This window comes from Scyliorhinus canicula, chromosome 14, assembly GCF_902713615.1.
Source record: "Scyliorhinus canicula chromosome 14, sScyCan1.1, whole genome shotgun sequence".
Lineage (NCBI taxonomy): Eukaryota > Metazoa > Chordata > Chondrichthyes > Carcharhiniformes > Scyliorhinidae > Scyliorhinus > Scyliorhinus canicula.
Genome location: NC_052159.1, coordinates 20351218 through 20372920, shown reverse-complemented (window position 1 = coordinate 20372920; position 21703 = coordinate 20351218). Strand labels below are relative to the sequence as shown.

Genomic DNA, 21703 nt, shown 5'->3' with positions numbered 1-21703 from the left:
AGATAAACTAATCACCGGCCTATCTGGGTTTCTGCTGCTTGTGGATTTCGAGAGTTGCCTCTCTAAACACACACACAGGGCTGAGGCTGCTGGGAAGTTTAGTCAAGGTCCTGCAGCCCCAAACATGGCTGTTTTTTTACTGCCTTAAAGTTCAAAGTCCTTTTCCCAGCTCGTAAAAGGCTCGAATTTTGCCCAGAAAACCTACACCAATGACCGAAGCCAGTCTAACCGGCTGATAATTTGCCGTCTTCTGCGTCCTTCCCTTCTTAAACAGCGGTGTTACATTAGCCACTTTCCAGTCCTCTGAGACCCTCCCTGCCTCCAGTGATTCCTGAAAGATCACCATCAATGCCTCCACAATCTCCTCCGCTATCTCTTTTAGAGCCCTGAGGTGTAGTCCATCTGGTCCAGGTGATTTATCCACCTTCAGACCTTTCAGTTTCCCCAGAACCTTCTCCTTAGTGATGGCCACTGCATTCACCTCTGCCCCCTGATCCTCCTTGAGTTCTGGCATCCCACTTGTGTCTTCCACCAGGGGAGGAGGGGCACACAGAATTGCAAAGTGGCAAATGTGAAATCCAAGAAAAGATGTAAAGACATTCCTAATAACTATAGACTGTTCAGTTCAACATCAATGCTAGTTGATACTTTAGAAACTAATCCAGGAAAGAATATGCAGTAGCATGGAAAGGTTTGTGTTCATTAAGAGCCAGTAGGCAGCATGTGGCGCAGTGGTTAGCACTGGGACTGTGGCATTGAGGATCCGGGTTTGAATCCCGGCTCTGGGTCACTGTCCGTGTGAAGTTTGCACATTCTCCCCATGTTTGCGTGGGTTTCACACCCACAACCCAAAGGTGTGCAGGTTCGGTGGATTGGCCACGCTAAATTGCCCCTAAAATTGGAAAAAATAAGTGGGTCCTGTAAATTAAAAAAAAATTAAGAGCCAGTACGGATTTGTAAAACATAAAATTGTGTTTGGCTAATGTTGTCTACATCGATTTTAACAAAGTGTTTGAAGCATTTGCAACAATCTTCAGGCAGATGTGCCGAGTGGATGATCCATCTTAGTCTCCTCCAGAGGTCCCCAGCATCACAGATATCAGTCTTCAGCCAAATCTATCGACTCCACGTGATATCAAGAAATGTCTGAAGGCATACTGCAAAGGCTATGGGCCCTGACAATATTCTGACAAAAGTACTGAACTTGTGCTTCAGAACATGCCGTGCATCTAGCCAAGCTATCCAGCAGAGCAAGACACAGGCATCTACCTAGCAATGTGGAAAATTGGCCAGTTATGTCCTGTGCACAAAAAGCAGGACAAATCCAACCCGGCCAATTATTGTCCCACCTCTCTACTCTTGATCTTCAGTAAAGTGATGGAAGAGGTCATCAACAGTGCTATCAATCAGCAGTTGCTTAGCAATAACCTGCTCACTGACACTCAGTTTGGATTATGTCATGATCACTCAGTTCCCGATCTCATTACAGCTTTGGTGCAAACATGGACAAAAGAGCTGAACTTCGGAGGTTAGGTTTATTGAAGAATTATGTCAGGCGAACTGGTCTGTTCTTCGTACCATTATTTCTAGAGTAGCAGTGTTACATTGCTAACTTTCAAACTGCTGGTACATCACAGCAACTGCACGGCCCAAGAAAGTAAGAAACTACAGAGAGTGGTGAACACAGCCCAGTCCATCAGGCGAAACTGCCTCCCATCCATTCACTCTACCTACACATCTCGCTGCCTGGGGAAAGCGGGCAGCATAATCAAAGACCCCTCCCACCCGTGTTATTCTCTCTTCCTACTTCTTCCATCAGGCAGGAGATACAAAAGTCGGAGAACAATATTCTTAACAACATTGTGCATTTATCGTATGATACATGTTTTTCATGTATGGAACAATCTGTCTGGGCTGTATGCAGAAAAATACTTTTCACTGAACCTCTGTACACCTGGTTAAATCCAAATCCATTCCAGAATCTGGGGAATTTTGGACAATCATTGTTAGTACATCCGGTATTTCTGTAACTATCTCCTTTCGAGCCCCAGCATGCCAGACTTCAGATCCTGGGGATTTGGGATTTGAGTTGCTTGAGCTTCTCCGGTACTTTTTCTCTGTTGACATTGATTACCCTCATTTCATCACTCATTTTAGTACCTGGGTTGCTTTCTATTTCTGGCAAATGGAATTTATTATGGAGATAGATTTCTGGGCTCCAGAGGCATTACAGGTTTTGGGGAAAGTGCGGGAGTACGGTGTTGAGATCGGTGATCAGCCATGATCATATTCAATGGTGGAGCAGGCTTTAAAGGACAAATGACTTACTCATGCTCCTATTTTACTTGCTTCTATGTAGAAGCGTGAGGTGATTTTGGCAGGAGGGATAGGGAGTGTCAATATAGACTTAATGGCACAGTTTGGAGGAGTGGAGGTCATGTGGTAGATTTTCGAAGATGGCTGAGAGCAGTTAGCAAAGCCTATGGGATCTTGGGCTTCATCAATTGAGGTACTGAATAGAAAAACAGGAAGTTCTGCTGAAGCTGTTGTATTCTCTATTTTGCTTTCCTGGATGGCTCGGATGCGTAGTGTTGAATTAAGAACACAAAGTTTTGTAAATGAATGTTATACCTAACTGCAGAACTCTCAAGTACACAACTGCTCTCTCTCTCATGCCTCACCATCTTCTCTAACCATCATCTGTCCTGCTGTATCGTCTGACCCACAAGGCTCAGCGTCATCCCTTATATACTCATAACTCCCTCTAGTAACTGTCTGCATACACTTCATTAACCCTTGCATTGTCTTCATGTATGACATTACCATAGAACCCATAGAAAGCTCTTGTTAAGCCGCAACTAGTACCCTGCTCTGGTGACAGAGACTTACACAAATGGTTATAGGGCCGAGGGGCTTTAGCTCCATGGTTATGTTGGAAAGGCTGAGATTGTTCTCCTTGGGGTAAAGGAGGCTGAGGTGCAATTTGAGAGAGGTGTGCAAGATTATGGGCGGGCACTGTTTAACGGCCACGTCATGTTTGAGTGAGAGCGCGATGGGGCCATTAGATCGTGGGAGAGGCCAAAATCAGGAACCACGCTAGGCACCGATCAGTTTACGATCTAACTGACCCGTTCATGTTCGCGAGAACTGAATCCTACCGCAGCATGGCGAGGAACCAATAATCACCAATTAGAGCCAATCTCCAGACAATTAACAGGAATAACGCCCTATCTAACGGCCTCCTGTGATCTAACTGTCTGCCTGGCAAACGGTCACATGGGGCCGATTAGTACACCTTTTTAAATACAGGAATCTGGCAGAATGGCTGCTGTGGGGATCTGAGGAGGTGAGAAGCCATCTTTGATTCTGGGCAGTGAGCCCGGGGGTACTGGGGCTGCCTCTGGGAGGGACGGCCTCAGCCGTGGAGGCAGGGTGTGAGTCGCCATGGGTGGGGGGTTGTCCCTGGGCTGCGGGGTGGGGGGGGGGGGGGGGTGGGGGGGGGTTGGGGTTGGGTGTCTCAACTCGTGTGCACCCATAACGGGGGCAACTCCAGCTCCTGCCTGTCTGTCCCACCGACCACCCATAACTCCCACTGACCAAGGTGGCCATTTGGCCATGTAGCCAAAGGCTATTGCTAATCGGGAATTGGCAATCGTAGTAAAATGAGCACTTCACACTTCTCAAGTGGATTCCCGTGGGTATGTGTACCATGTCGCCAGTGAGAGTTATTGCACAGCATCCCAATCAGACCATGAGGCCTCAACACCACAGATGGAGCAGCCAACATCCAAACATCCACGGGCTGGACCTCAGGGCTGGGGACATTCCCTCGACCAGTGTCCAGTCCAGGTAACGTTACTAGCGAGTGTCTGGTGCCCAGGGGCCCTTCTGTGGCTGGGAATGCATGGGCAGGGCAGGTTGGATGGCACCAATGAGGGATGGCAGAAGATGTGAAGGAGCGAGATGGGGGAGCCAAGGGGGAACTAGAGTGTCCCGGCTGGAAGCCATTGATAATTATCTGTCTCTCATCCTCTCCAATTGCTTACACTTATTGTACAAGATGGATGATATCATGGACTCCCGCGAAGGCTGCCGTCGCGGTGCTGGTGGCAGGCTAGGTGGACAGACGCTGGATTGGCAGCAGTGTTGACAGAGGCTTGAGGCAGCGGCTCATTTGCAGGTCCCAAGTCCACACCCTGAGAACCTGGCAACCCATCAGGCCAGGGAGGGACCCAGAGGGGGAGGCCAGTGATGGCCCAATGTGTACAGGCGTCGCTGGTCTTTCAAACAGATGAAGGATAGTGTCGGAGGAGGCTCCACCTCAACAAAGGGACAGTGCTGCACCTGTACCATGTCCTTGCGTATTAATGATGCCAGTAGGAGGCTGGTGACAGATGTGGAGATCCAATACAAGGAGCCCCATGCGGCTACATGGGCTGTCATTGAGCGGTGCATCGGAATGTTTAAGATGCATTTCTGATGCCTCGACCACCGTGGTGGTGCATTGCAGAACGCCTCGCTCTGTGATGGTCTGCTGTGCCCATCACAACCTAGCACAGCAGTGGAGTGACATGCTCGAGGTGGAGGAGGAGGAATGTGTGACCACCTCTAAGGAGGCACCGGACCTGGAGGAGATGGAGGATGAGCCCGGGGAGGAACTGCAGGACCAGCCAGAGGATGGAGGAATGGCAGCAGCGGCAAGGGTCCGGCATGCCCAGAGGGCCAGGGAGGCCTCCCTCCTCGCCCACTTCCCATAGGACATGGCTTTGTCCGTCATCTCACCCCCACTCACCCACCATCCCACCACACCTGTTCCCACATCACCCACTTGGCCCATATCAACAGGCCTCCTTCCCCACCCATTCAAATGCCCCTCTGCCCCCCTCCATCCTCTAACTGCCCTTTTTCACCCTCCCAGGGGTGATGGGTTTGTGTCGGCACTGTCAGCGGGTCACTGTTGAAGGCAGGAGGGTGACGATAACCCACTGTAAACTGAGCTTTGGTGCTCCCCAATCTATGCCATAATTTGACTCCTTTCTGTCTGTCAGAGAGCGCACACAGCCTTCAACTGCACATGGTATACCTCGGGTAAGGGTGTGGAGGGGGTAGGAACTCCAGGACCACCATACAGTGGGAGGGGGGTGGGTGCTGGAATAATGTGCCAGAGGCATGACTCGGGTGCAATGTGTTCTAATGCCGTATAGTTGTGACCCCCAACTGCCCCTAGTCCCTGATGGTGCTGCCCCCTTCCCCACCCCTCCTCACATCCCCCCTCTTCCCCCCTCCCCCTTCCACCCCCCTCCCCCCCAGTGCTCTCTCAGTGATCGTCAACCTGCTTAACCTTCCGTGCTCTGCCGCTACGTCTAGGTGAGTTCCCAAGATGCCCCTGGCTGGTGTCCTTTGTGGGCCCTCGAGCCGGAGTGCCTGGTCCACTTGCCGCTGGCACATAGCTTGCTGTGCCACCTATTCGAGATGTGCCGCTGTTGGGGGGTTGGGGGAGGGTACTCGGGGTGGGGGGGGGGAGATGGCGCCCACCATCGCCACCCAATTGGGAGGCTCTACATTGGCAACCAGCACCCCTTCCTCCCCGTCGGTGCCCTTAAGGCCCTGAGGGTCACCTCGGGACGGAGGAGCAACTGGATTGAGCTCTGAATGCCCCTCCACCATCTGGGTCTGCCAGCCCTCATGGCTCCCCAATATCTGCAGCACGGTGTCAACGTCTTCAGCGATGCTCCTCAGTGACTGGGACATGCTCCGGAGCTCCCCGGCAAGGCCCACCTGAGACCGGGACATACTCTGCAGTGCCTTGGCAATGCCCACCTGAGACTAGGACATGTTCTGCCTTGGCAATGCCCACCTGGGACTGGGACACAGATTTAAGGCTTTGGGCAAGAGGTATAGGGGATGGGAAGAACATTTTTGTACAGTGAGTTTAAGTAACTTGAAATTCCCTGCCCACTAAGGTTGTAGATGTGGAGCTGATCAATGATTCAAAAGGAAATGAATGGCCATATGAGGAAAGCAAACTTGCAGAGCTATGGGGATAGAGGACCAATTGAATTTCTCTCCAGAGAGCTGGCATGGACTCAATGGACAAATGACTTCCTCCTGTGCTGTTCAGACCCTTTGATGCCCTGGCTTCTTAATCAGATAAAATTCCACGTCATAACTTCGGCCCACGACTTGAGGCTGACATCCCAATGCAGTTAGTTCTGTATTTTCAGGAGCGCTATCTATCTAACATGTTAAACTGAGCTTCTGGGGGAGATGTTAAAGAACCCATTATTTGAAGAGCAGAGCTGTTCTCCCGAGCATTCTGGCCAATGTTTATTCCTCAGCCTGCATCACTGAAAATAAATTACAGGGTCCCAGGTTCGATTCCCGGCTGGGTCACTGTCTGTGCGGAGTCTGCACGTCCTCCCCGTGTGCGCGTGGGTTTCCTCCGGGTGCTCCGGTTTCCTCCCACAGTCCAAAGATGTGCGGGTTAGGTGGATTGGCCATGCTAAATTGCCCGTAGTGTAAGGTTAATGGGGGGGATTGTTGGGTTACGGGTATACCGGTTACGTGGGTTAAGTAGGGTGATCATTGCTCGGCACAACATCGAGGGCCGAAGGGCCTGTTCTGTGCTGTACTGTTCTATTACCACCTTGCTGCTTACTGTGCATACATTCGTTGCTACTTTTTCTACATTATAACTTCAAAAGTGCTGCAAAGCGTTTTGGGGCGTCCTGAGGTTGTGAAAGGCATTGTCTCAATGCCCTTTCTCAAAACTGTAACACTTATCACGTTGCAAGTCATTTTATGTAGACTTTACAACATACAAAATTCCTTGCAAGTTCATGGTGGAGTTTTACAACAGAGGGCGACACAATAGCGGAAATGTCGTTTCGAAAACCCCTTCTTTGTTTGGTGCAGGGCCACCAGGTGGCAGTGAGGGTCCGTCCGCCAGCAGCAGCAAGAAAGAAGAACTGGGCATTGAAACATCGACAAAGGCATTTCCACACGGTAGTAATTCGAGTTATTTTGTTTTAAACATTGATGCGATTACAATAAGGCCATGTCTGTGCAACATTGCATTCAACATTTTGGCACATTTCGCATTCCTAATGCGCCGTTTGTGTGTGTGTGTTGGGGGGGGGGGGGGGGGGGGGGGGCAGACGTAAGGCCGGGATCCTGTTTCATGTCAGACACACAGATCCGGACCCAGCGAAATAGAGGCAGGAGGAGGAAACCTAACCTGCTGGTATGATCGACAGGAGAGCGGAGCAATCAGAGGGCGCGCTGCCGCTCCGCAACAATCAGCCGGCAAACACTAGTAGCCAATGAAAGGGGCGGGAGCTTGTTGGGGAAGTTAGGTTGAGTGGAAGGATCAGGGAAGTTGCCTGAAAAAGTTGCCAATTTCAGTTCTCACTGTTACAGTTTGGATACTTTGTGTTGAGGTGGCTGATAATGGTGTTTGATACTGATATAGACTAACACGCTTCCTTCATGTAGCATCTCGGCAAATTGCCGATATTTAAAATGACACATACATTGTTTCTTTGTCGGCTTAAGCTTTCTAACATGTTCAAAGATCTTTAAGTGTTTGCCACCACCGCCTCCCCAACTCAAGAGACTTGAACACAAAACCCAGAATGACCTGACTGGCACTGAGGGAGTGCAACTCTGTTGTGGGTGCAGCAGACTTGGTTGAGAAAGGCGCTATATGAATTCATGTTATGTTAAATAACGGAAGTGACCGGTTCAATTCCATGATACCAGGGTGGCACGGTGGCGCAGTGGTTAGCACTGCAGCCTACGGCGCTGAGGACCCGGGTTCGATCCTGATCCTGGGTGACTGTCCTTATAGAGTTTGCACATTCTCCTCATGTCCGCGTGGGTCTCACCCCCACAACCCAAAGATGTGCCGGTTAGGTGGTTTACCCATGCTAAATTGCCCCTTAATTGGAAAAAAATAATTGGGTACTAACATAGAACATAGAACAGTACAGCACTGAACAGGCTCTTCGGCCCTTGATGTTGTGCCGAGCAATGATCATCCTACTCAAACCCACGTATCCACCCGATACCCGTAACCCAACACCCCCCCCCCCCCCCCTTAACCTTACTTTTTAGGACACTACGGGCAATTTAGCATGGCCAATCCACCTAACCCGCACATCTTTGGACTGTGGGAGGAAACCGGAGCACCCGGAGGAAACCCATGCACGCACAGGGAGGACGTGCAGACTCCGCACAGACAGTGACCCAGCCGGGAATCGAACCTGGGACCCTGGAGCTGTGAAGCATTTATGCTAACCACCATGCTACCGTGCTGCCCAACTTATTTGGTACTCTCAACTTATTTTTAAAAATGATACTAATTCCGTTTTGAACTGCCATGGACATTTTTCTGAATTCCAAATGGTACCCTGGAGGTGTACCCACATCACAAGCTCAGGAAGCAGCTCACCATTGCCTTTCTCAAGGGCAATTTAGGCTTTACTACCGACCACCCCCATCCCAAAAAATAGTTTGGAATAAAAAGTGTTGAGAGCTCAGAAACATAGAATCCAGAAAGATCATTGGCGAATATGGAGGAGAATACATGATAACTGAAAAAATTAACACAAAGCTGAGACAGCATTCCTCCCACCCCCATGAAAAATCTGACATTGATATTTTAAAAAATTAATTCATGGGATGTGGCACCACTGGCTGGGCAGGCCTTTATTGCCTCTCCCTAGCTGCCCGTGAACGGAGTGGCTTGTTTTTGGCCATCTCAGAGGGCATCTCAGACTCAAGCACATTGCTGTTGGTCTGGAGTCACATGTGGACCAGGCCAGGTAATGATGGAAGTGAAATAGAGCGACCTGTTCCACCGCTTAATGTTGACTGAAAAAAGTGAAATGCTATTATTAATTTACAGGCATTTTACCAATGGGTAAAGGATGATATTCTGTTATTCGTTCTAGAATCACAGAATCCCTATAGTGCAGAAGAAGGCCATTCAGCCCAGCGAGTCTGCACTGACCCTCCAAAAGAGCACCCACTCCCTAACCCCATTACCCCACCGAACCTTTAGACCCCAAATGGCAATTTAACATGGACAATCCACCTAACTTGCATATCTTTGGACTGTGAGAGGAAACCGGTGCATCCGGAGGAAACCCACACAAGAGACAGGGAGAACGTGCAGACTCCACATAGACAGTCACCCAAGGTTGGAATTGAACCTGGGTCCCTGGCGTTGTGAGGCAGCAGTGCTGACCACTTTCTGTCATTTGTTTTATTTTTCTGTGTAACTCAAATCATTCGTTACATAGACAGGCCGAACGGTAGTTACAGTAAAGAGCACGAGGTTGTCTTAACATTGGCTGTATTCTAAAACCTGTAATGAAAATAAAGAACAATAGAAATATTCAGGTCGTGTAGCGTCCATGGGGGGGGGGGGGGGGGGGGGGGAGATACAGAATTAACATTTCAAATCAAGGAGCTTTCTTCAGAACAATCTGAAACATTAACACTGTTTTTCTCTCTGCAGATGCTGCCGAACCTGCTGAGTTTTTCCCGCATTTTCCATTTTAGTTCAGATTTCCGGCATTCTGTGCTGTGCTGAGGAACAGATGTGTTTGTTTTACAATGATTCATTCAGAAATGTCTGAAGGCTCCAGAGTTCAGGGGAAAGGGCATGTGTGCTGTCAGTAAATTCTGATTTCTGATATTGTTTTAACGTTGTGGATGGAACGGCCTTGTCATTCTAGAGGACGGAGGATGCACTTAGTGCAAACAACATCCTAATTACTAGCCTCAGTAGAAGTAGCTCTGGTGAATTGGGGCGGTGTTGTTTTCCAAGATCATTGCTGTTCCCCATCATTCCCTACCCTCTCCAAGCAAGTGCCGAAGCTCGGCATGTCTGTATTACCACTCTGAATTAACACTTTACGCTATCCACTCCAGTACATTTTTCAATCTGTCATTTCAACCTCTACTGTGTTCTCCTGTCTGATTATATTCAACTGGTTTCCTCCCACAAATCCCGAAAGACGTGCTCGTTAGGTGAATTGAACATTCTGAATTCTGCCTCTGTGGACCCAAACAGGCACCGGGGTGTGGCGACTTGGGAATTTTGCAGCGTTAACATAAGCCTACTTGTGACAATAATGAAGATTATATTAGATAGTATAAGGTGCGTTATTAGTCCCTGCAGAATATTGGTTCCTGCTGAAATTTAAAATCTGTCCCAGTTTTAAGAACATAAGAACTAGGAGCAGGACTAGCCCGCTCTGCCATGCAATACAATCGTGGCTGATCTCCTCTCTGGCTCAAATCCACTTTCCTGTATGTTACCCACAGCCCTTCAGCCCATTCCTAATTAAAAATCTGTCTATCTCCTCCTTAAATTTATTCAATGCTCCACATGAGCTTCCTTCCAACTTCAAATCGCCACTCAACAATAGTATGGGCTAGTCACAGAAACTTTGAGTGTGTTTTTGCTGTTGCGTTTGGTGCCAGTGGGAAGATTGAGGGTTGGGGGTGGGGGGAATGTCACATGTGTAATTACTACGGTGAGGGAAGGTGAATTTTCTCCATAAACTTTGTCACATTTGATCCATCCTATCCAAGTCCAGGAATTATCCCTTATCTCCTTTTGCTTCCAGCTTATTAGGAAAAAGAAACGTACATTGGAAATGACTGAGTTCAATATTGTAACCATTCTCTGGGCAAAATCATTTCACCTGAATTCCCTATTGGATTTACAAGTGACTGTATTATATTTATGGCTTCCTGTGCCTGAATGGGCTGGCAGAAGATAACCCCCCCCACAACTCCCCCCTACTAGATTCTGAATTATTGTCAAAATATAATGTATAGGGCATTTAGAGGTGGGCAATAAATGCTGGCTGAGCCAGCGACACCCAGATCCCATGAACGAATGACAACAAAAATGAAGACGAAAGATAAAAAATGGAAAAGCTTCTAAATGCTGGGAATGTGAAATCAAGGTAGAAAAGTTTGTTACCCTCAGTAGGTGAGGCAGAATTGTAAGGAGAAAGTCAGATTAACATTGTGACTCAAATCATCAGAGACTATGAAATGAAATAATTTACCCAATCAGTTTATTTTTCTTCAAAGATGTACCGCCTTTTGGTGAATCCCAGATGATCATAGAATTTACAGTGCAGAAGGAGGCCATTCGGCCCATCAAGTCTGCACCGGCTCCTGGAAAGAGCACCCTACCCAAGGTTAACACCTCCACCCTATCCCCATAACCCAGTAACCCCACCCAACACTAAGGGCAATTTTGGACACTAAGGGCAATTTATCATGTCCAATCCGCCTAACTTGTACATCTTTGGACTGTGGGAGGTAACCGGAGTACCTGGAGGAAACCCACGCACACACGGGGAGGATGTGCAGACTCCGCACAGACAGTGACCCAAGCCGGAATCGAACCTGGGACCCTGGAGCTGTGAAGCGATTGTGCTATCCACAATGCTACCGTGCTGCTAATGATCCAGAAAATTCTATAACATTGACAGACAATACATTGTTTCAGTTAATTCATACCTTTATGAGCAAACCATTACAGTATTTTTTGTTTGTAAAACACACTTCCATTGTGTACTGATACCTTGGCTTGGCATTCCAACAAATACTTTGTCCGACAAAGTCTTCCTTCCAGCGATCGTCTTTCTCCTTGAATGAGAATCCACATCTCTACTTTTCCCACCTTGTTGAAGAATGAAATAATTAAAAGGACACAGAGAAAGGGGAACTATGTGGATAGCTCTTCCATGGAGAGCTAACAAAAGCACGATGGGCCAAATGGCCTCCTCCTTTCCGGTGAATGGCCTGTCAACACAATTATGCGACCAGAGAATTTGAAAACACCTTTATTACAATCGACTGGAGAGGATTATAAAAGAAAAATAAGCAGGCGGCGGACAGGTTGCCGAGTAGGCTGATGAGATTCTGGAGACCACATCACTGCTCCTATGGATTTAAATGGATGGTGTGCAGTGGGAAACTTCTGGATGCTCGGCAGCTTTGTAAGCTCCCAATGTGGTGGACTGGAATTACTTGCCAGAAATGAGCAGTCCGCAATATTGGGAAAGCAAAATAAATTGTCGCATTTGATCGTGCCCTTTGCCCTTCGAGGCCCAATGCTGGCCAGCATCCAAAAAATTGTTCTCCAAGTTGGGATTTTCCTGTTGTCGCCACCTCTATTCAGGAATACTTATTCATTGGGACTTCATTTAAATTCTCTTCCCGCAACTCGTGATACACAAAGGCAGACCTTTGTCTGTTTCCACAGCCAGTAATTCCCGGAACAGATCACTAGTCTGTCACCAGAGGCTTATAGCTTGTGGGTCAAGCCTGGCTGACCAGGAGTGTCTCTGAGCCCAGACCAGGATTGTCTCTCCTGTTCTTACCACCGGTTTGGAAGGATTTGCAGGTTGACACACTCAACCTGTTTGGTCGTTTTACGAACGCACCTTCCTTGACCATTAAGTCCTGGGGGGGGACTCATAGAACATAGAACAAACAGTGCAGAAGGAGGCCATTAGGCCCATCGAGTCTGCACTGACCCACTTAAGCCATCACTTTCACCCTATCCCACTAACCCAATAACCAGCCTCCCCGGACAGGCGCCGGAATGTGGCGACTAGGAGCTTTTCACAGTAACTTCATTGAAGTCTACTCGTGACAATAAGCGATTTTCATTTTCATTTCATAACCTTTTTGGACACTAAGGGCAATTTACCATGGCCAATCCACCAAACCTGCACGTCTTTGGACTGTGGGAGGAAACCGGAGCACCCGGAGGAAACCCACGCAGACACGGGGAGAACGTGCAGACTCTGCACAGTCAGTGACCCAACGGGGAATTGAACCTGGGACCCTGGTGTTGTGAAGCCACAGTGCTAACCGCTATGCTACCGGAGCTCAAACACGGAGCTTCTGGCCCAGAGACAGAGACGCTACCCACTGCGTCACAAGGCAATGCTTTATGCCTTGGGACTGCCTGCTATCAACAAAGTCTGCCTTTGATATGCATTACTCCTGAGTGCTCATCCAGCTCCTGCCCCAATTTCCCCTTGGCAGTGGTATCTTGTGTTTTCCAGGAATCTATATTGGGACCTCAGCTTCTCACCATATTTATCAATGACTTAGATGAAGGAATGGAAAGTACACCGAAGTTTGCAGGTGGCATTTTGTTAGTGGTAAATTGTATGGTCAGGAACGTGAAATTATCAAAAGGACATTAGCAGACTAACCTGTACCAGCCTCCCTGGACAGGCGCCGGAATGTGGCGACTAGGGGCTTTTCACAGTAACTTCATTGAAGCCTACTCGTGACAATAAGCGATTTTCATTTCATTTCATTTTCATAAAGGAGTGGGCAAAACCATGGAGTTCCATTTGTGAGGTTGACCACTTGGGATTTGAGAAAGACAAGTTGGAATATTTCCTTAATAGTGAGAAATTAGGAGCTGTGATTCTGTACAATTCTTATTCCTACCAACCTGAGAGAGTGGCGTAGTGGTATTGTCAGTGGATTTGTGATCCCGAGACCCAGAGCAATGATCTGGGACCCTGGGTTCGAATCTCTCCACGACAGATGATAACATTTGAATTCAGTAAGTCTGGAATTAAAAATCTAATGATGTCGATTGTTGTAAAACCCCACCTGGTTCACTCATGTCCTTTAGGGAAGAAAATCTGCCGTCTTTTCCTGATCTGGCCTACATGTGATTCCAGATCCATAGCTGTGTGGTTGAGTCTTAAATGCCCTCTGAATGGCCATGCAAGCAACTAGGGCAATTAGGGATGGACAATAAACGCCTACATGCGATGAATAAAACAAGCTGGCAGAATGTTGTCTTTATCTGTTGAATTCTTCCCACGTACAAATATTTAATTAAAGTAGCCGTGCCAAATTCGAAGACATCAGCTCCCATCTTGCGATTAGGAATTGGCTCTTATCTATGATTTACAACTCAAAAGTGAATGATATATTGACAGATTCTCTTACAATCATCCTGCTTCCTGATCTTCCTGATTTGAACAGTTTCTGTATTTATTTGATGTGGTGTCAAAGTCAATAAAAACTTGTATTAATGTTTATGTTGCAAACTCCAAAATGAGAACAATAACCATGTATTGTTGGTTGTTGGGTGGTTTTAGCGGATGACATTTCCATTTTGCAATGTCTGATTCATGGCTTAGTAGTTGTCATTCAGCACAAAGTGTGCAGATTTGATATGTGTAAAAGTTATCATTAGAATCATAGAAATGATACAGCACGGAAGATGGCCATTCGGCCCATCTTGTCCATGTCAGCCCAAAGACACCCAGGTGCCCTTTCTAATCCCACCTCCCTGCACCTGGTCCGTAGCCCTGTAGCTTACAGCACTTAAGGTGCAGATCCAGGTACCTTTTAAAAGCGTTTAGGGTCTCTGCCTCCACCACAACCCGGACAGTGAATTCCAGGCTCCCACTACCCTCTGCGTAAAAACGTTCTTCCTCATGACTCCTCCATACCTTCTGCCACTTATCTTGAATCTATGTCCTTGGTTCTAGAATTCTCCACCAAAGGAAACAATTTTATTCTGTCCACTCTATCTCTTCCCCTCATAATTTTGTACAACTGAATTAAGTCACCCCTCAGCCTTCTTTGTTCCAAGGAAAATAACCCAAACTATCCAATCTCTCCTCATAGCTGCACTTTTCTAGCCCTGACCACATTCCTGTAAACCTCCTCTGCACTCTCTCCAGAGCAATTACTTCCTTCCTGTAACGTGGTGACCAGAACTGCACACAATGTTGTGGCCTCACCAGTCTTTTATACAATTCCAACATTATATCTTTACTTTTATATTCTATACCTCTGCCAATGAAGGATAACTGAGTATGCATCACTGGCCAAAACCTGTATTGAGCTGCATTTGTTTCTTCCTGCGATGTGGGCATCACTGGCAAGGCCAGCATTTGTTGCCCATCCATAATTGCCCCTTGAGCTCAGTGTCTCACTTTAAGAGGCCATGATGTGGAGATGCCGGCATGGGACATGTTTGTTTCAAACACTAGCTTTCGGAGCACTGCTCCTTCCTCAGGTGAATGAAGAGGTTTGTTCCAGAAACATATATACAGACAAATTCAAAGATGCCAGACAATGCTTAGAATGCGAGCATTTGCAGGTAATTGAATCTTTACAGATCCAGAGAGAGGGGTTACCCCAGGTTAAAGAGGCGTGAATTGTCTCAAGCCAGGACAGTTGGTAGGATTTTGCAAACCCAGGCCAGATGGTGGGGGATGAATGTAATGCGACATGAATCCCAGGTCCCGGTTGAGGCTGTACTCATGTGTGCGGAACTTGGCTATAAGTTTCTGCTCAGCGATTCTGCGTTGTCGTGCGTCCTGAAGGCCGCCTTGGAGAACGCTTACCCGGAGATCAGAGGCTGAATGCCCTTGACTGCTGAAGTGTTCCCCGACTGGAAGGGAACATTCCTGCCCGGTGATTGTCGCGTGATGTCCGTTCATTCATTGTCACAGCGTCTGCATGGTCTCGCCAATGGAAAGGATGTGCTGAAGCATGGTACATTGGTGAGACCATGCAAACGCTGCGACAATGAATGAACGGACATCACGAGACAATCACCAGGCAGGAACACTTCAGCAGTCAAGGACATTCAGCCTCTGATCTCCGGGTAAGGGTTCTCCAAGGCGGCCTTCAGGACGCGCGACAATGCAGAAACTTATAGCCAAGTTCCGCACACATGAGTACGGCCTCAACCGGGACCTGGGATTCATGTTGCATTACATTCATCCCCCACCATCTGGCCTGGGCTTGCAAAATCCTACCAACTGTCCTGGCTTGAGACAATTCACACCTCTTTAACCCGGGGCAACCCCTATATCTGGATCTGTAAAGATTCAATTACTTGCAAATGTTCGCATCCTAAGCATTGTCTGGCATCTTTGAATTTGTCTATATATATGTTTCTGGAACATACCCCTTCATTCACCTGAGGAAGGAGCAGTGCTCCGAAAGCTAGTGTTTGAAACAAACATGTTGGACTTTAACCTGGTGTTGTAAGACCTCTTACTGTGCTCACTTTAAGAGAGCATTTAAAAGTCAACCACATTGCTATGTGTGCTGGGGGCTGGAGTGACATGTAGGGTAGCCCAGGTAAGGGCAGCAGATTTCTTTAGTGAACCTGATGACTCAACAGTGTTTTCATTGGACTTTTAATTCTAGATTTTACTGAATTCAATTCCAGATTTTTATTGATTTCAAATTCCACCATCTGCCATGGTGGGATTTGAAGCCAGGTACCTGGAGCATTACCCTGGGTCTCTGGATTACTAACCCAGTGACAGTACCACTATGCCATCAGCTCCCCTAAATGTCACTTGACTAGTAATCCCGAGGCCCAGGCTAATGCCCAAAGTTCAGACAGGTTCCAATTCCACCACAGCAACTGGTGGAATTTAAAGTCAATTAATAAAGCCTGGATCTGAAAGCTGGCCTCAGTAATGGTGGCCATGAAATTCTCATAATTAATAATCCAGCTGGTTCACTGATGTCCTTTCGGGAGGAAATCTGCCGTCCTTACCTGTGCTAGCAATGGGTTAAGAGAGATTCCAATTACTTGTCAAATTGATGTTAAGGGCGAAATTCTCCGCCCCCCACGACGGGTGGGAGAATAGCGGGAGGGCCTTCCCGACATTTTTGCTGCCCTCCCGCTATTCTCCCCCCCCCCCCCCCCGCCGAAGTCCCGACCCGAATCGCTGCCGCCGTTTTTTTACGGCCGGCAGCGATTCTCAGCTGTTAGATGGGCCGAAGTCCCAGCCCTTTCCGCCGTTTTTACGAACGGCAAACACACCTGGTCTTGCCGTTCGTAAAAACGGCGTCACAAACTCGCTATTAATAACCATGGCACCGATTGGCACGGCCGTACCACGGCCGTGCCAAGGGTGCCATGGGCCCGCGATCGGTGGGCACCGATCGCGGGCAGCGGGCCCGATGCCCGCGCACTACTTGTCCTTCCGCCGCCCCGCAGTATCCATTCGCGGGGCGGCTGAGGGGCAACCCGGCCCGCGCATGCGCGGGTTTCGCGCAAAAAACGCGATGACGTCACCCGCGCATGCGCGGGTTGGAGTCTTCCAAACTGCGCATGCGCGGCTGACGTCATATGACGCGTCAGCCGGCGCTAACTCCGGCAAGCGGGCTTAACGATTTTCGTTAAGCCCGTCTTGCCGGAGCCTACGGCGTCGGGCTGCTAGCCCCGACCGGGGACCAGAATCGGTCCCCGGTCGGGAAGGGGCGCGCTGCCGTAAAACCCGCCCGGGTTTTACGGCTGCTTTACGATTTCTCCCGTTTTGGGAGAATCGCGCCCTATGTATCCAATAATTGACACTGATTATATAAAGGGGTTGCAGATGGCACTTGTGGTGGTGAAAGAGGTTTATATGGAGTGTGTTCAAGGAAAATAACGGTCTTTGGGAAAGGAGCAGAACTCTTGACTCTTTACTCAACAGCAGCCAAAGGCTAACAACCTGGTCTGGCCTACATGTGACTCCAGACCCACAGCAATGACTCTTAACTGCCCTCTGAAATAGCCTAGCAAGACACTCAGTTCAAGAGCAATTAGGGATGGGCAACAAATGCTGGCCTTGCCCACAAGAATAAAATCTGTTGGGGATTTTCAATTATTTTAGATTTTGGCTCAGTTTTAACACTCCGTGTTCAAGGACATGGTTGACACTTCCAGGGGATAGCCATGTCACACTTACATTTTCCGTGCTGCATGGGTGAAACTCTAACTTCCTCTCTTCCTCATAAGGGGATGTCTGGCCTTTGCTCCAAACCCTTCCTCATTGCATTCCAAAAGGAAAAGTTGACTTGCGGGGAATATTGGAGAACCGCCATAAGCAGGTGTGACTTTAGATCTTCCATATGAAGATCAATTACTTGAGCTCCTTTTCCTTTCAAAGGGCAGTACAAGTGATCAAAAAGTACCATTGTGGAAAATTAAACCATCTTCAAACATGGGAATCAAAGGTTATGAGGACAAGGCAGGGAAGTGGAGTTGAGGATTATCAGATCAGTTCAGTCATGATTTCAAAGAATGACGGAGCAGACATGATGGTCTGAATGGTCTACTTGTGTCTTATGGCCTTACGCCTTAGCCATAGTGTAACTTTTGGCATTGTTTCTCACCTACTGGCAGAGATGTTTCAGTAACGGGATGGGCAACATGGAAGAAATAGCAGGGGACTGGGGGGAGTGGTGGGGGAAGAGAATGGGTCTCATTGATCCTTTCGCACGTTTCCTGAACACATCCATTTTTCTTTGAGCCGCTCTAGTCGGAAGGCTTAATGATTGAAACAAAGCTTGCCATGTTCGCCTTTGTTAATACTTTGACTGTTTTGAACATCAGGACTGCTGTTGTGTTGCATTCCTCAGAATGGGTGAGCTTAAATTGTAAATAGTGCGCAATTTCAGCACAGTTCATTATAGGCTGGATCGATTAATTTTAAATGGAGAAACAATGGAATGTCCTTTCTGAGCTACACTGGGGACAAGTAACTACTTCCTCCTGCTCACTCTTTTCCCAGCCTGAGCCAAGGATGTTCTGGCTAGCCTTAAACACCCCAGCAACCCCCAGATCCCTCCAAAGGAGAGACCCCTGGTGCAGGTGGAAATCCAACCCATCCAACACTATTTAAATTAGTTACTCTGGGAAAATCCAGTTGGATTAGTGCCGAAAGCCATGAGTGGGCAATGAAGTGGTTCCAGGAATACAGTGGAATACAATCACTGGGGGAATAATAATAATTTTTTGAATTCATTTTTATGGAATGTAGGTTTCCCTGGCTAGGCCGGCATTTGTTTCCCAACCCTAATTGCCCATGAAAAGGTGATTGGGAGCTGCCTTCTTGAACTGCTCCAGTCCATGTAGTTTAAGAGCAAATTACTGCGGATGCTGAAATCTGAAACGAAAGAGAAAATGCTGGAAAATCTCATCAGGTCTGGCAGCATCTGTAGGGAGAGAAGCTCTTTTCTCTCCCTACAGATGCTGCCAGACCTGCTGAGATTTTCCAGCATTTTCTCTTTCAGTCCATGTAGTTCCAGGATTTTGACCCAGCGACAGTGAAGGAACGGTGATATATTTCCAAGACAGGATGGCACGTGGCATGGAGGGGAACTTGCAGGTGGTGGGGTTTCCATGTATCCGCTGCCCTTGTCCTTCTAGATGGTAGCAGTTGTGGGTTTGGAAGGTGCTGCCTAAGGAACCTTGGTGTGTTCCTGCAGTGCATCTTGTAGATGTTACACACGGCTGCTACTGTGCGACATTGGTGGAGGGAGTGAATGTTTGTGGAAGGGGTGCCAATCAAGCAGGTTGGATAATGTCAAGCTTCTTGAGTGTTGTTGGAACTGCACTCATCCAGGCAATTGGGGAGTATTCCATTACACTCCTGACTTGTGCCTTGTAGATGGTGGACAAGCTTTGGGGGGGTCATGTGGTGAGTTACTCACTGCAAGATTCCTAGCCTCTGACCTGCTCTTGTAGCCACAGTATTTACATGGCTAGTCCAGTTCAGTTTCTGGTCAATAGTAACCGCCAGGATGTTGACATTGGGGGATTCTTATTGGAGATGGTCATTGCCTGGCACATGTATGGCGCACATGTAACTTGCCACTTGTCAGCCCATGCCTGGATATTGTCCAGGTCTTGCTGCATTTGCATGTTGACTCCTTTTAGTGTCTGAGGAATTGCGAATGGGGCTGAACATTGTGCAATTATCAGCGAACATCCCACATCTGGGGCGGGGTTCTCTGGTTCCCCCAGCTGCGTGTTTCTCAATGCGCACTGTTCGTTGGTGGCAGGATTCTCTCTTCTGCCGCTTGTCAATGGGATTCCTCATTGAAGCCACCCCATGCTGCCAGGGTCCCACGGGCAGTGGTGCCCTGCCAGTGGGAAACGAGAATCCCAAAGGGTGGAGAATTCTGGCCCTGACCTTATGTTGGCTTGAAGGTCATTGATAAAGCAACTGAAGATGGCTGGACCTAGACCACTACCCTGAGGAACTCCTGCAGTGATGTTCCGAGACTGAGATGGAATTGAACAGGATTGATTTTTGCAGGTATTATCTGCTAGGAAAGTTGAAAACTTGGGATTTTTGTTGGCACCATTTTTGTCATCAACCTACTTTTTGACAGCAGCAGAACACACAGCTCACATTCATTAAGCTGTTTCAGCTCCCTCATGGCTGCCAGTTAACAGGCCCAGCCTAGTCAACTATCAGGTATCCCCACCCTAGGGAGCGATTGTGAGGAGACTGAGTTGCGACATATCCTTGGGTACACCTAGTAACCTGTCCCAGATTTCAGCTTCACAAATTGTCATGCAGTGCCCATTGAGATATCTGATTTTGCATCTAATTTGATGCATAGGTGGCTATGTATGCTGGCAACTAATTTAGGACATAATACTTTACGTTATGTGAGCATTTATGCCTTTGGGACAACCTGCAACCAATTACTGATATTGTACAGCATATAAATCCCCAATACACTCACTACCTGTGAATTATTCCTCAAGGACTAGGTAATGAATGTGGTTGTTTCTATCTTCGCCTCTGATCAATTTTGACAGGACCTTGGTTGCAGACTATCTCTATATTTTAAGATTGTGTTAGAATCCTCTTTTAAGGAGGTCTTCACGTGTGGCATCTTTGGACTTAAATCAAATGCAATTCAAAAAAAGTAAGACTATTTGGCAATATTTTACTGTCTATCTTTTACTGATTGTATCATTCCCCCTTTGTAAGAAAGTACTAACTGAGATTGTTGGTGTACCCAAGCACCCCATTCTATCACCAGATAATTCAGTTACCACTGTGTGATCTTAGAGTTGGCTGCCTCTTTGAACTGCCCTGTTCACCCATAATCTGGTGCCAGATGGGCTGCATCTCGGCTTGAAAGGAAAGCCAAGCATTAAAGGCTCTGAAACCAAAGAAAAAATGCTGGAACATCTCAGCAGGTCTGACAGCACCTGTAGGGAGAGAAAAGAGCTACCGTTTCGAGTCCAATGACTCTTTGTCAAAGCTAACAGTCAGAGAATGTGGGGACTGTGGAGTGAGAATGAAAGATGAGTCATAGCCACAGAAACCCAAGGAAACGGGGTACTAATGGCAGTCCCCAGAGAGAACAAAAGATGTGAGAGGCCAAACAGCAGAGAAACTAACATCAGAGGCTAAACTGTGACTGATGGAGATGTGGGGGGGAGGGGAAGGGGGAAGCAAAGGGGAGAAGGGGTAAGGAAAGGTGGATAAGATTGGGGGAGGGGGTTAAATATATATTAAGAAAGACAAGAAAGAAAGAAATGGTGAGAGACATTTGAAATGAAATGGGATGAAAACAAATGGATCTCGGTGGGGTAGAGCTAATCACCTGGAGTTGTTGGATTCGATGTTGCGACCGGAAGACTGTAGCATGCCTATTAAAGGCTCTGCTGGATGACAAGGCACTTTAGAAAGGTCTTGAATAGGACTGGCATCCCATGTGCATGAAAAACGGTAAAACAAATGTTACTTGTCAGCTCATTCAGCCTAGAATGCTGATGGGTAGTCAGGCAATGAGCAGGAGGAGGCTTGGTGAAGATTTCCATCCTCAGCGATCTGAGTGCAAGAGACGAAAAAGTATCCGT

At 47.7% G+C, this 21703-nt stretch overlaps 1 protein-coding gene across 1 annotated transcript in view; it reads left to right on the top strand.

Annotated features, from left to right (window-relative positions):
• Positions 1-6914: 6914 nt before the first annotated feature.
• LOC119977307 (cohesin subunit SA-2-like) overlaps positions 6915-21703 on the top strand; it is a 150927-nt gene continuing 136138 nt past the window's right edge. Inside the window, 1 exon segment of the mRNA XM_038818070.1 lies at positions 6915-7005. The gene's annotated coding sequence lies outside the window, so the exon portion shown is untranslated.